General features: G+C 39.7%; 1 pseudogene; it reads right to left on the bottom strand.

Annotated features, from left to right (window-relative positions):
- Nucleotides 1-10,216: 10,216 nt before the first annotated feature.
- Nucleotides 10,217-10,742, bottom strand: LOC132432959 (AP-3 complex subunit sigma-1 pseudogene; annotated as a pseudogene).
- Between the last annotated feature and the right edge of the window lie 4,199 nt (nt 10,743-14,941).

The raw sequence follows: 14,941 nt of genomic DNA on the forward strand, positions 1-14,941 counted from the left end.
CTTTAGTTCATCACAAGCTTGGTACAACAGTGGATGCAGATACTTTAAAATAGTCCCCAAACTTAGTTTGCATTAAAGGAAACGCTGCATGGCTGATGGGAAGTAACCACATCTCTCTGGGCAGGATAGGATGTCACCTTTGGGGTATTGTGTTTAGTTTTAGGTACACACTCAGGCATACTGAAGAATTGCACTGTCTAGAAGGCACAGATAAGCTGGGTAGAGTACTAGAAGTCAAGTTATTTGAAGAATGATTGAAAGAACTGGGGCATTTCTTAGTTGATGGGAGGATGGCTCAGCGGCAGCAGAGTAGCCATCTTCAAACACATGAAGGGCTGTTGCATGAACGGGAAACTAGTCTTGGTTTATGTTACTCCAAACAGAAGCTTTAAGTTCAGCAGAAGACAAGAACATTCACTCCAGATTCTTGGACAGTGTAGAGAACCCAACACTTCAATGGTAGGATGGAAAAATCCTGTTGGGGGTTGATGGTCAAAAAGCCAATTATAATTATCCAGCCTTCATGTTCTCTTTTGGGAATGTGTAGGGGAGGAATAACCGCTTTCATTATTTAACTGCCAATTATTTTCTCAAGCCTGGGATGTGACTACAGTTTTTGACCTGAATTTTTGTCCCTTTGTGGAAAGAGAAGAAAACCTTTAAGGGAATACAGATCTAACCCTAAAAAATGAGAGTTAATGGAGAAAAAGAAGACTGGAATCTGGATCCTCAATCAAGAATACATTGAAAATCTGGAAGTTGTACCAGTCAACATGCTAGATAGTATGATTTAGCTGAACTCAAATGCACATTCTGTCTTTTTTTTTCTGGTACTTATTGTTGCCTTATGCATTTTCTTGGTAACCTGGTAAATATTTCGTTTCGTGAAACAAAGTGAAAAACAACACCCTTAAAAAAAAAAAAAGTGACCTTATTTGGACATAGGGATTTTGCAGATGTAATTAGTTAAGGATCTCAAGATGAAAACATCCTGGATTTAGGGTGGTCCCTAAATCCAATGACTGGTGTCCTTACAAGAAGAGGAGACATACACAGAATCACAAGGAAGAAGGCCATGTGAAGATGGAGGCAGAAACTGAATAATGAAACTACAAGTCAAGGAATGTCAAAGATTGCTGGTCCACAGAAGCTAGAAAGAAGCAAGAAAGGCTTCTTCCCTAGAGCCCCGAGAGAGCATCCCCTTCCCAACACCTTGACTTCAGGCTTCCAGAACTATGAGAGAATAAATGTATATTGTTTTAAGCCATCTAGTTTGTGGTAATTTGTTATGGCAACCCTAGGAAACTAACATACCTTTCAATAAGGAAAAAAATAATAATTAGAAGCTCTAAAGATAATTAGAAAATGTCCAAATATGAAATGAACTAAATGTGGCAAGATTTTTGAGCAACTGGTGGAGTGACAGAAAAGAGGATGTATTTGTATGGTTGTTAAGAGCAGTTTATTTTGGATGGCCCAGGGATTGTTAACAGTGGGTCTTTTTTTTCCTTTTCCATTTTTAAAATTACATTTGGACCTTTAAGAAACATATACCATCAGTTATACCACTATTCAGTAAAAATCTATTCTAGTTTTTGGAACTCATATGTGTCACAAACTATCTTGCTTCTAGTCTCTAAGAACAGTGGATCTTAAGGAAAAAATGTGCTCCTGGCACAGTATTCGGCTCTACATGGAGGCTACATCTGGGCGATGGGCCTGGGATTAGGGCAGAGGACTGTTCCTTTTGATGATTAGCATTTGTATTTCTTACAAACATGAATGGCTTTGACAAAAATACCAAAAGAAAAGATTAGGTGAGTCATTATAGAGGGCCTTATAAAGACTAGGCAAGGAAATTTAGAATCGATTAAGGTCTGAGAATGGCACTGGGAATGGTGGTAAAGAAACAGATTTAGACACAATAGGAAAAGTCTAGAAGACTAAATGTCTGGATAGAAGATAATGGAGATAAGTAAAGAGGAGAACAAAGTTTTATGGCCTGGGTGACTATAATGGATGAAATTATGCCCCTCCCCACCGAATTCCCAGCACACCTCAGAGTGTGACTGCATCAGGAGATAAATCCTCTAAAGACGTAATTAAGGTTAAACGAGGTCATTAGGGTCAGCACTAATCCAATATGACCGGTGTCCTTACAAAAAGAGGGAGAGACAAAAAAAAAGAGAGGGAGAGACACGAGGGATGTGTGTGGATACAGAAAAGACCATATGAAGACACAGCAAGAAGGCAGCCATGAACAAGCCAAGGAGAGAGGCCTAAACTTGTCAACGCCTTAATCGTGGACTCCTAGCCACCAGAGCTGTAAGAAAATAAAGTTCTGCTGTTTGAGCCAACTTAAATTTCTTCCGTTTCTACCAAACAACAGCAGCGACTAAGAAAATGACCGTGCCATGACCACAGGCAGGAAAATGGAAAAAGGAGCCAGTCTGAGAAGGGAGATACGTTCAAATTGCAGTACCAGTGCAATATCCAAGAGGAAATAGCAAGGAGCAGTGGGGGGGCTACAATTTAAGTGAGAAAGTAGCACAGGCCTTTGTTAGCACAGAGGTAATGGCTGTAGGGAAGATGATGTGGCCTTGAGTGAAAGAATAAAGAAGCAGGGAGCAAAGGACTGGGGAAAGGGAATATCCCGCGAAGGGGTGGCGTGAGGAATCAAAGGCAATGAGAAGAGAAGAAACTGCTAGCCAATAGGACAGAAGTCAAGGAAGAGAGCATTTGAGGGTAGGAGTAATTGTTTTCTAAAAATGCAATAGAGACGTCAAGAAAATGAAGAACCGGAGAAGAATAATGGATTTAGCTAAAAAGAGGTCATTGTTGAAATCAGTAAAAGATACCAAGCAGTAGTAATACCCAATAACTAATAGGAGCTTAAGCATGTATAAGAATAAAGAATTAAAGGCTGTTTGAAGCAGTTTATGTAACCCAAGTGTGTGACCTCAAGAAGCTCCTTCTGAATCATTTTCCGTTATTGCATTGCCATTTCCAGTGATCTGGAATTCTATGCCACAAGCTAAAGGTCACTTATGTAATCTGAAGCTGGGAAGATTCTCTGCTAGGAAGATTTTTAGTACAAAGTCAACTCTTCTCTGCTGCAAGTGAAATACCTAAACGTCTGCAAAGGCAAATGGTTAAAAGCTTTGGAGGGGAATATTTTGCTAAGCAAGATTAATCATGACCTCCTTGTACTATAGGCCTGAAGACAGAAATGAAAGTTGCAAGGAAAGATATGACTCACTCTGCAACTCGGTAGCTGGCCTTCATTCAGCAAAGTCATCAGATCTCAGGCTCCTTCCCTCTGCTCTGCCAGCCCTTATTCTTGTTGATTCATGAACACAAGATGGCTCCCACAGCTCCTAACATCACAGGCACATTCAAAGGCAGAAAACAAAGGGTAGCCAGGGTAAAAGGTTCTATCCTCCTGGGGCTACTCTTATCGGGGAAAAAACTATATTTTCCGGTGCCCTGCAGTAGATGTCCCCTCAAGTCTCATTGGCCATAAAAATGGGTCATATACCAGTGTATAAAAAAAAAAAAAATTGCCTGCCTGCCATTCCAGTAAACAACGAATGTTGCCTGTAATCAAGCCATCAGCCACTGCAGTCACCCCAGTGGTGCACCCTGAGGAGAATTCGGGATGGAGAAAAACAGGATACTGGCCCTAGATAGTTAAGATACACATCTAAGGAATAATTTCAATGAGTCCAGACTCTTACACCTTCCCATACACAGACAGGCACTAAAATCATTAACTTGAGATTTTTTTTGTGATTAGCAGTAATCTTTTGATGTTTGACGACATGGGTTTTTTTTTTTTCTGGGCGAGGGGGTGTTTTTGTTTCCCAACAAAAAGTCCTGTATACCCTGGCTCCTCCCTTCCCTCTTCGGAACAGTTCCTCAGAGCTATCTGAGAGGCTGTCTCCTGGGCTATACAGTCTTCAGTAAGGTCCCCGGTTAAAACATAACTTGAAACTTTTAGGTTGTACATTTTCCTTCAGTCAACTCCTGGCTACTCTTAGATGTAAGGGATGCTGACAAAAGGACACAGAATACCCATGCCCAGCTTAGCCAACAGTGACTCATCCCATAGGGCTGGGTACATGCTCCAAACAAAAGTAGGGTGCAAAAAAACAGGCAAAAGGCAGGGCAATGGCTGTTGGGTAGGCAACAGTGCCTGTCAGAGTTAATGAAGCTCATATACATATACGTTTGGTCTTAACTCTGCATCACATTTTGTAGAACGTTTTCTGGATTGGTTGTTTTTTGTTTGTTTGTGGTGTTTTGTTTTGTTACTGTTTAAACCTTTCAATACTCAGACTGTATTTTCTTCTGTGGGTATGGGTGTGGGTTATAAGGAAATACATATTTGCATTTTTACCCCAGCAGTTACCTTTGTTTTTAAAAAATTATTTTTTTATTGAAGTCTAGCTGATTTACAATGTTGTATTAGTTTCAGGTGCACAGCAAAGTGATTCAGACATATATATATATAGATACATACATATATATATATATTTTTTTTCAGATTCTTTTTCCTTATAGGTTATTAGAAAATATTGAGTATAGTTCCCTGTTCTATACAGTAGGTCCTTGTTGGTTAACTACTTTATATATAGTAGTGTATATATGTTAATTCCAAACTCCTAACGTAATGGTTCTTTATAAATGTAAATTTATGTAATACGTTTAATCCTCTACTCCTTAGACAGGACCAATTGACCCCATACTATCAGCACTGATGAAATTATTACCACTTCTTCCTTCTTTCTGCTCTTTTTAGTATTTATCTTTACATTTTAAAACATACTTATTCCACTACACTTGATTTATCAAATCAAAAAAATTATCTATTTTTATTCCTGGCTATTAAATGATTGAATCAGCACAACTTAATGACTTCCCTCTTTTTGTCACTTTTCATCGCCCAACTATTGTTCATTACAGTATATACTTCCTGTATAGTCTGATGGGAATTGGGATGAATGTAGGCACTGGGGACTTGTAGTGACATATGAGGGGATTTGCTTGCTTGGGAGATGGGTAAGATAGCTTTTCACTTTGATAATGGAACTAGATATATGGCCTAGTCATGAAAGAAGGACAAGCTTCTGCCCCAAGGTAAAGATATAAAAGTAAAGATATCTTGTAATCAATACTTTGTGGAACTGTATACAGATCATCTCCAACTTACGATGGTTTGACTTATGATGGTTTGACTTATTTTTCAACTTCACAGTGGTGTGAAAGTGATATGCATTCAGTGGAAGCCGTCTTTCAAATTTTGAATTTTGATCTTTTCCTGGGCAAGTGATAAACAGTATGATACTTTCTTGTGATGCTGGGCAGCGGCCGGCGAGCCACGGCTCCCAGTCAGCCACTCAGGCACGAGGGTAAACAATTCTGTTTTTCACTTTCAGTACAGTATTCAATAAACAACATGAGATATCCAACACTTTATTATGAACTAGGCTTTGTGTTAGATGATTTTGCCCAACTGTAGGCTAATGTAAGTGTCTGAGCACGTTTAAGGTGGGCCAGGCTAAGCTATGAGGTTCTGTAAGTTGGGTGTATTAAATGCATTTTTGACTTACGATATGTTCAGCTTACGATGGGTTCATCAGGACGTAACACCATTGTAAGTGGAGGAAGACCAGTATCAAGGAAAGTCTAGTGGTCGAGAGATAAGCGGTTTTTCTTCAGCACCCATCACAGGAGTTGAATCTATGAGAAGGTAGGGTTCCCCTCACATCCTTGATTTTCTTCTGAACGTCATTAGTAGTTTTGGACCTAATGCCATCCAACCCCAGATAGCAGGGTAAAACGGGGCAGTGACCTTTGTCTCAAGATTAGAATGTGGGTTTGCTTTCACCCTGCTTGTTCATGCAGCTCTTGCAAACTCTGACCTTCTAGGCTCTTCCTAGACCACTCATATCATGTCTCCTATTCCTGTCTCCTCATTCCTCGGCTGACTTCCTAAAATGCGACCTTTCTATCAGATCACCAGGACCTGCCCAGCCTCTTCAGCCATATATTAGCTCTTCCAGTACTTGACATCTTACCTTTGTATTAGTGTCTGCCAGGCCCCTCCTAGCTAACCACACTCCTTGTCCTGTCCTCACCAGACCAAGCCTGTCGTATGGCTGCTTACATTCCAGAGTGGCAGTTAGCTGGAAAGTCAAATGAGAACACTGCTCTGAAAACCAAGAGGGAGGTGTGTGTGTATGGGGGAAGTTGTCTATAATAGAATGGACAAACTTTTTTTCTAAAGGGCCAGTATATATGCTAGATTTTATCATCTCTGTCACAACTATTCAGCTCTGCCTTTGTAACAGAAAAGCAGCCATAGAGATATTGGTGTGTTCTAATAAAACTTTATTTACAGATGCTAAAAGTTGAATTTCATTTCATGGGTCATGAAATATTCTCCTTTTGGTCTTTTTTTCTTCAATTATTTAAAAGTGTAAAAACCAGGGCTTCCCTGGTGGCGCAGTGGTTGAGAGTCCACCTGCCGATGCAGGGGACACGGGTTCGTGCCCCGGTCCGAGAAGATCCCACATGCCGCGGAGCGGCTGGGCCCGTTAGCCATGGCCGCTGAGCCTGCGCGTCCGGAGCCTGTGCTCTGCGGCGGGAGAGGCCATATTGGTGAGAGGCCCGCGTACCGCAAAAAAAAAAATAAAAGTGTAAAAACCAGTCTCAATTCATGGGCTTTAAAAATAAGAACAACAGGCCAGATGTGGCCCATGGGCTACTGTCTGCCAGCTGCCTGGTCTCTAAGATTAAATGCCAAGAACTGTGGCGGGACTGGACACAGGTTCTTTGGGTTAGTTAGTTAATTTAATAAGGCATGTGATATCTTTAATGAGCTCTACAAAATTACTTATTAAAAGAGCTCTGTCTCCTGGGTTTTTAGATCTTACCAACTGCCCTGATTTCAGAAATATCTGAATATCAGGAAAAAATGGAAAAAGAAGATATATATGGACATCTGATTCCTTGCAGTTCTTTATTTTTCCTTCCAAATTAACCAGAAATGCAGGAGAAACTGGCAGACAATAACTTTCTTTTGTTCAGATGGTCTCATCCAACTTATTTTGGTCTCAAGAAAGACTATTTCTGGGTATTCTAATATCCCCCAAATCAGAGAACTGTTCGTAGTCTGATTGTGCTTTATAGGTTACTTGTTTAGAACTGATAGTCTGAGCTGAATTTTTAAACATAGATTTTACTTAGAAAAGTCCAAAATATTAATTAGCAAGCTTTTTATGTATAATTTTCATGATTGCAGTAATCATCTGGATAATATTGAGCAAGCCATTATCCTTATATCCTTACACCCATTGTTATAAATATTATGTGCTAGGCTTTTTAGAAAATCATAACCTTTTTCTTTTAGAATAATTTTATATTTACAGAAGAGTCACAAAGACTCTTTTTACTCTTTTATTTACAGGGAGTTCCCATATTACTCTCAGCCAGTTTCCACCAATGTTAACATTTTATGTTACTGTATTGCAGCTGCCAAAATAAGAAACCAACATTGGTATAATACACTACTATTAACTAAACTCTAGACTTTCTGTTTTCACTTGTGCTAGTCTTTTGACATAAAATCAGAGTAAGTTGTTTACAACTGGGCTACCATTTTGTAATAAAGCAGGCATAAAAATTAGTAATTATTTAGTCTCTAGTTAGATTAAAAGTAGATTACAATCATAGGATATGTCTTTTTAACTATTCTTTCTCCTCTCAAGTATTTTAGTAAATTCATAAGAAAGAAGTCACGTCAAGATTATTTTATTATTAAAAAATTCTGATTGGGGTCCTTTAGATATTTGAGAGTATTTAATATGTAATATGGAATGGAAAATAAAAAGGGCAACTGTTTTATTTTATTTTTAATTAACTAATTAATTTTATTTTTGGCTGTGTTGGGTCCTCGCTGCTGCGCTCGGGCTTTCCCTAGTTGCAGCGAGCGGGGTCTACCCCTCGATGCGGTGCGCGGGCTTCTCATTGTCATGTCTTCTCTTGTTGCGGAGCACGGGCTCCAGGTGTGTAGGCCCCAGTAGTCGTGGCACATGGGCCCAGCAGTTGTGGCTCGCGGGCTCTAGAGCGTAGGCTCAGTAGTTGTGGTGCACGGGCCCAGTTGCTCCGCAGCATGCGGGATCCTCCCAGACCAGGGCTCGAACCTGTGTCCCCTGCATTGGCAGGTGGACTCTCAACCACTGCACCACCAGGGAAGTCCCTGTTTTATTTTTAAAAGCCAACAAAGTCTAAAACCAGTGCATTTGTGACTTCCTAATAACATCGTCTGTTTTACTTCTGTTAAATCTGTAGCTGCTACAGTTTTACCATATTTGGTAAATAAAAGAAAACTAAAAAGGAAACTATCTTGCTTTAAACTAGTTCCTTTTTTTAAAACTTTTTTTTCCAATAGTAAAATATATGCTTATTAATGCCCATCTTACACACTAATTTATCTTCTGCATTTTGTTGATTTAAACATCCAGTTTTCTTATTCTATTTAAACACACACACACACACACACACACACACCCCTTACTAAAGGACTGAGCTTGCCTCCTTCCTTGTTCTTTACCTGACACATCAGCACTGTGTACTGGTTCTTTTTCTCTCCTAATCTCAAGGTCCACTTTACCTCAGTTTAGGCTTAATTCTCAGCAGAGGTGTTGTCTCCTTAATAGCAATGAACTCCTGAATGGAAGATTTACCTATCATTCAGGTAGCACAGGGACTTGCTTTTCTCTTTTGTTTATGGATTAGCAATCCATTCCCTAATACTTAAAGGATTAGATGCAGTCCTTTCAAGCGAAATAGATCGATTAACCCTGTGAAGCACTAAGACCTGTATATTTGGGGTTACCATGTATACTGTGTTAGTGGGGTTTGCAATTGTCCACTTTATGTGTGGAGATGGGGGAGATGGGTCTTTACCATGGATAGATGGCATCCCACAACTTTATAATTGAGAAAGATGATAGTCTGCCTTATTTGCCATCAAATCTTTTCCCTAAGCCTCTAACATGCAAAATCATTTTTGCTTTTTACCTACATTCCTTCCTCTGAATAGCTTCGGGGTATGGTTTTTCAGTCAACACCCAAAGGCCAGAACATTCTCTTGAGTTCTCCCACACAAAGCAGATTTTCTCCATCTTCTTACTGATGCCTGATATTCCTTTAATAAGCGACAAAATGTTTTAGTGCTTAATTGAAGACAAAGGATGGAGCTGGAGTCATTTAGAATGCCTGGTTCAAGGGGCAAGCAGCAAGCAGAATTGGTGAAGGGTTCTGAGCAGGGACAATGAAAAGCTCAGGAGGAAAGGGAAGAAATAGAAGGAGCAAAAGTGTCACGAAGAATTGCAAATTGTTCGGTTAAAAAAAGCTATATGCAGAGAGATCAAAAACATGGCTGTTAAATCTGGGTAGAGGGTATACAGGCTTTCACAGTACTAGTCTTTCCATTTTCATGTATAGTTGAAATTTTTCAAAATAAAAAAAGCGTGAGAAATCTGTGGACAGGCAATACACGTGTGTTTGAAAATTTTCTTTCAAAAATATTGGGAGGTATTCAAATACAATGTGAACATGAAATTACAACTGCAAAGTTTTGATTAAATGTTCATAGTCATACCTAATGGAATGCAGATCATACTGAGATATGGACTTACTGAATTGTTCACTTGAATTATTTTTCCAGGTACCTTGGCATTTATTTTAACTAAGGGAAAAAGGGTACAATGTCTTCATGCAATACATATTTGGTTCTTTAAATAACAATTGTGACAAATAGCAGAAAGAATTAAGGAATGCTGCACTTGATACCCATTCAAACGCCAAGGTTTTGGGTTTTGATAGTTAAAGAAATGTTTCAAACACTTTTTGAAATATTGAATACTACAGTAGCCAATACTAGAACATGCCTTTGGTGGGCATAGAAATGCAGTTTAGAAAAGGAAAAAAAAAATCATACAGGAACTACTCGATTTCTTTAAAATCACCGAGCAAGGAAAGCAACATTGAACTCCACATACTAATTTTGTACAACTTGTATATAGTACCTTGGCTTCAATCCAAGAGCAAAAGCTAAGACTCTCCCCTATTTTGGGTGAACAAGTGAATGGTAAACTTAGATGACTTTTCCCTCTGGATTTTACCTGGGAGTAACCTTTTAAATTTTTTATCTGAAAGAAGGCAGGTTTGGCACATTTATACTTATATCACCACCATTGACATTTCTTGGATCACAGGAAGATTCTTTTTTTTTTTTACATCTGATACATACAGTACAGCTTGGAGCTCCTGCTATGCGAGTCTCAGAGATCTTCAGCTTATTTTGTGCATCCATTTATGTAATAATCTCATTCATATTGGTCTCTAGTATCATTACTCCCATCACCATTTCTATTCCTGTCTACATGGAAAATTAAAACCAGTTCACAGACACTTTCAAAAACACTTATCTAATGTTCCAAAATACTTGAATTAGATCTAAAATGCCAAGTTCACTCTCTGAAGAATCCACATGGAAGACAAAATACAATGTTATATAATGTCTACATGTCAGTTTGTCATTAGATCCTACAATTAATAATCCTCCTTCTAGGAAATTACATTTTCATCTCTCTTAGGTACCAAATGGAAAGTCTCCTGATGATTTGCTGTTGCGTATCTTTACCATAGGGCTGGTAGAACTTGGAAAGTTCCCACGTGTATGATTAGGCCACTCAAGCTGGCTGTTCTCTCGCTCTCTGTACATTACCTGCTCCACCGGCGCCTGCTTCACCTACACCCTACTCACATGACTGACCTTCCTACATACTTGCACCAGCGCCAGCTAGTCACTGTTCTTATCTTAGATCAGAACATCTACACCTTGATAGTTTATCAAAGGGGCAATGAGAGGTATGTCCCTCTGCTATTTCCCCGGTAACTGGTAAGCCAACCCTAAGTCAATTCCCCCTGTAACTGGTAACCTCTCTCTTCCCCCGGGAACGAAGACTACTGCCATGTCCTGCCCATCGTCCGCCACACACAGTTGGGGTGTCATTCCAGCACCGTGTGAGATCCCTCTACCCATTAACCACAGATGTCTCTGTCGCTGACTCTCGGCTCCTTCTCAAGGATGGGCAAGTACAGGGCTTGTAGGCCTGCAGGGTGCAGCCCAGCACCATGGGTGCTGAAAATGAGGATCGCCTTTATCTCGCCTGGGCTGAGCAGGGCTGGTCCGGCGGATGCTGAGAGCCAGGGGCTGAGGCAGGCTAGAGAGCCTCTCCTGGGGACTGTGCTGGCCATTCTTTCCCCTATTTGAATTTCTTAGTTACCTTTTGTTTGTTATTGCTATGGGCTTTTCTTGTTTGTTTACTTTTTTTTTGCCTCACCACACAGCTTGCATTTTAGTTCCCGGACCAGGGATCGAACCCCAGCCCCCAGCAGTGAAAGTGCAGAGTCCTAACCACTGGACCACCAGGGCATTCCCATTTGTTTACTTCTTATTTTGAACATTTTCATACAAATAGGAGTGGGGATAATAAATGGGTATAGAATGGAAAAAAGTGGATATAATGAAACACCACCTACTTTCAACAGTTATCAACATTTTCCCAGTCTTGGTCCATGTGTTCCTCACACTCTATTTTTTATTTATCTGGAGTAGTTTAAAGTAAATCTAGATATCTGTGGGGGGAGGGGGGCGGGGAGGTGGGAGGGAGGTCCAAGAGGGAGGGGATATAGGTATACATATAGCTGATCCACTTCACTATACAGCAGAAACTAACACAATATTCTGGAGCAATTATACTCCAATAAAAATAAATAAAAATTTTAAAAAATCTAGATAGATATCATATCATCTCACGTATAAGTGTTTTGAGGATATCTCTAAAGATAAGCCCTTTTTTTTTTTTTTTTTTTTTTTGCAGTACGCACGCGCAGGCTCAGCGGCCATGGCTCACGGGCCCAGCCACTCTGCGGCATGTGGGATCTTCCTGGACCGGGGCACGAACCCGCATCCCCTGCATCGGCAGGCGGACTCTCAACCACTGCGCCACCGGGGAAGCCCAAGATAAGGACTTTTTATTTTTAACCTACCAACAGTGTCATCATCACACCCAACAGAATTTATAACGATTCCTTACAGCATATAATATTTTAAAGTATTAGAGTCTCCAATAACTCTTAAAATAATTTTGGTTGACTTTTGTGATATTCTTAATTGGACTTCTGAAAACTTAACTAATACAATATTGAGGAAATATTTATCTTCCTATACACTGAATGTTTGTAGCCCCCCCCAAATTCACATGTTGAAACCTAACCCCCAACAGGATGATATTTGGAGGTGGGGGCCTTTGGGAGGTGATTAAGTCATGAAGGTGGAGCCCTCATTAATGGGATTAGTGCCCTTATAAAAGAAATTTAAAAAAAAAAGAGACCCTAGAGGTTAATATCCAAAATATATAAACATCTCATATAACTAAAGTTAAAAAAAAACAAAACAAAAACCAATTAAAAAATGGGCAGAAGACCTGAACAGACATTTCTCTAAAGAAGAAATACAGATGGCCAACAGGCACATGAAAAGAAGCTCAATCTCACTAATCATCAGAGAAATGCAAATCAAATCCACAATTTGATATCAACTCACACCTGTCAGAATGACTACCATCAAAAAGACCAAAAATAACAAATGTTGGCGAGGATGTGGAGAAAAGGGAACCCTTGTACACTGTTGGTAAGAATGTATATTGGTACAGCAAGTATGGAAAACAGTATGGAGGTTCCTCAAAGAGATAAAAATAGAACTACCATATCACTCAGTAATTCCACTCTTGGGTATTTATCCAAAAAAAACAAAAATACTAAGTCAAAAAGATACATGCACTCCAACGTTAACAGCAGCATCATTTACAATTGCCAAGATATGGAAGCAAACTAAGTGTCCATGAACAGATGAATGGATAAAGAAGAAGTGGTATATATACATAATGGAATACTACTTAGCCATAAAAAAGAATGAAATGTTGTCATTTGCAGCAATATGGATGAATTTGGAGGGCATTATACTAAGTGAAATAAGTCAGAGTAAGACAAATACTGTACGATACCACTTATATGTGGAATTTAAAAAATAAACTAACTAGTGAATACAACAAAATAGAAACAGACTCACAGATACAGAGAACAAATGAGTGGTTACCAGTGAGGAGATGAAAGGGGGGGAGGGGCAAGATAGAGGTAAGGGATTAAGAGGTACAAACTACTATGTATAAAATAAATAAGCTACGAGGATATATAATACAACAGAGGGAGTATAGCCAAAAGTTTATAATAACTATAAATGGAGTATAACCTTTAAAAATTGTGAATCACTATGTTGTACACCTGAAACTTACCTAATATTGTACATCAACTATACCTCATTTTTTTTAAAAAGAGAGAGAGAGAGAGAGAGACCCTAGAGGGCTCCCTCGCCCCTTCTACCAGGTGAAGACACACATGAACCGGGAAGCTGGTTCTCACCAGATACAGAATCCGCCAGCTGACTGGGCTTGATCTTGGGCTTCCCAGCCTCCACAACTGTAGGAAATACATTTCTATTGTTTATAAGCCACCCAGTCTGTGGTATTTTGTTATAGCAGCCTGAAGGGACTGAGATCATACTTATGCAATGGCCTTTAAGAAACTGAATCTCAACAGGAAAAACTATCTGTGATGAAAGATAAATAACAACATCGGTGCCCAGAAAAAATAAAGAAATAAGGGTGAATGCTAAGTAAAAGCTCAAAAAACGTTTGGCATGACAGGATTGCCAAAAGTGTGGGAAAACAAGTATTCTCAATTTATTAGAGAGAGTGTAAATTGGCTAGTGTAACAGTCAGATGGCATGTTAAGAGGGTAACTGAAGGAAGATTAACGAAAAGATTATTTATAGAGATGTGAGGGTTGAGGGAACGTATCAGGGTTGGCGAAGCACCCAAGGACAGGCAGCTGCAGGAAGTGGTTGCCACCAGGCCTGAACCGGCAAGAGGAGGGAGCTTTTACTGGAGCGTGGAGGGAGCGGTAGCCACCGCGGAGGAGTTGCCAAACAGGCTTCTGGAAAAGGAATGCAGCCACTGCCTAACAAGCCCGGAGCTCCTTTCTCCTGCCCTTCCATCTGGTGCTAGTGTTTCTCACAGGGAACCTGATTGGAAGTTGGTGGGCAAAGACACTGCTGATAAGAGTCTTCATGGAGGTAAGCCTCCTGGGGTACCAAGCAGAGTGGTGAAAGGCAGTGTATGTTTAGAGGAGAAAGAGACTATCCAACACAGAAACAAGTTGACGTTATCTATCAATTTTAAATAAACACCCTTGGATCTAGCCATTCAACTTCTAAGAATTCACCCTACAGAGAAACTCAAATGTAAATAAAGTTGGAAACTAAAAAATAGCAGCATTGTCTATTTGTTGAGAGCTTACTATGCACTAAGGCGCTTTACGTTTAATCCTTACAAGAACCCCATGAGTTTGGCACTATTATTATCACCATTTTACACTTGAGGAAATTAAGGCTGGTGAAGCTAAGACATGGTCACAGAGTAAATAAGTGACAGCACTGGGATTTAAACCCAGTCCATCTGACTCCAGCGTCTGAGCTATAAGAGAAGCCACAGCAGCATTGTTTGTAAAAGCAGAAGACTGCATACAAACATAAATGACCCTGATCTGGGGACAGGGTAAACAAATTATGGTACCTCACACAATGGAATACTACGAAGCTTAAAAAAGAACGGAGTAAATCAATGTGTGCTGATATGAGAGTCTCCAAGATACACAGTATATATGAGGGAAAAAGCAAGCTACAGAACATAGTAGTCTTATGTATCCATTTGTACATAATAATGAAAGGTACACAAGAAACTCTGAG

The sequence above is a fragment of the Delphinus delphis genome, chromosome 10 (genome assembly GCF_949987515.2).
Source record: "Delphinus delphis chromosome 10, mDelDel1.2, whole genome shotgun sequence".
NCBI classification, from domain to species: domain Eukaryota; kingdom Metazoa; phylum Chordata; class Mammalia; order Artiodactyla; family Delphinidae; genus Delphinus; species Delphinus delphis.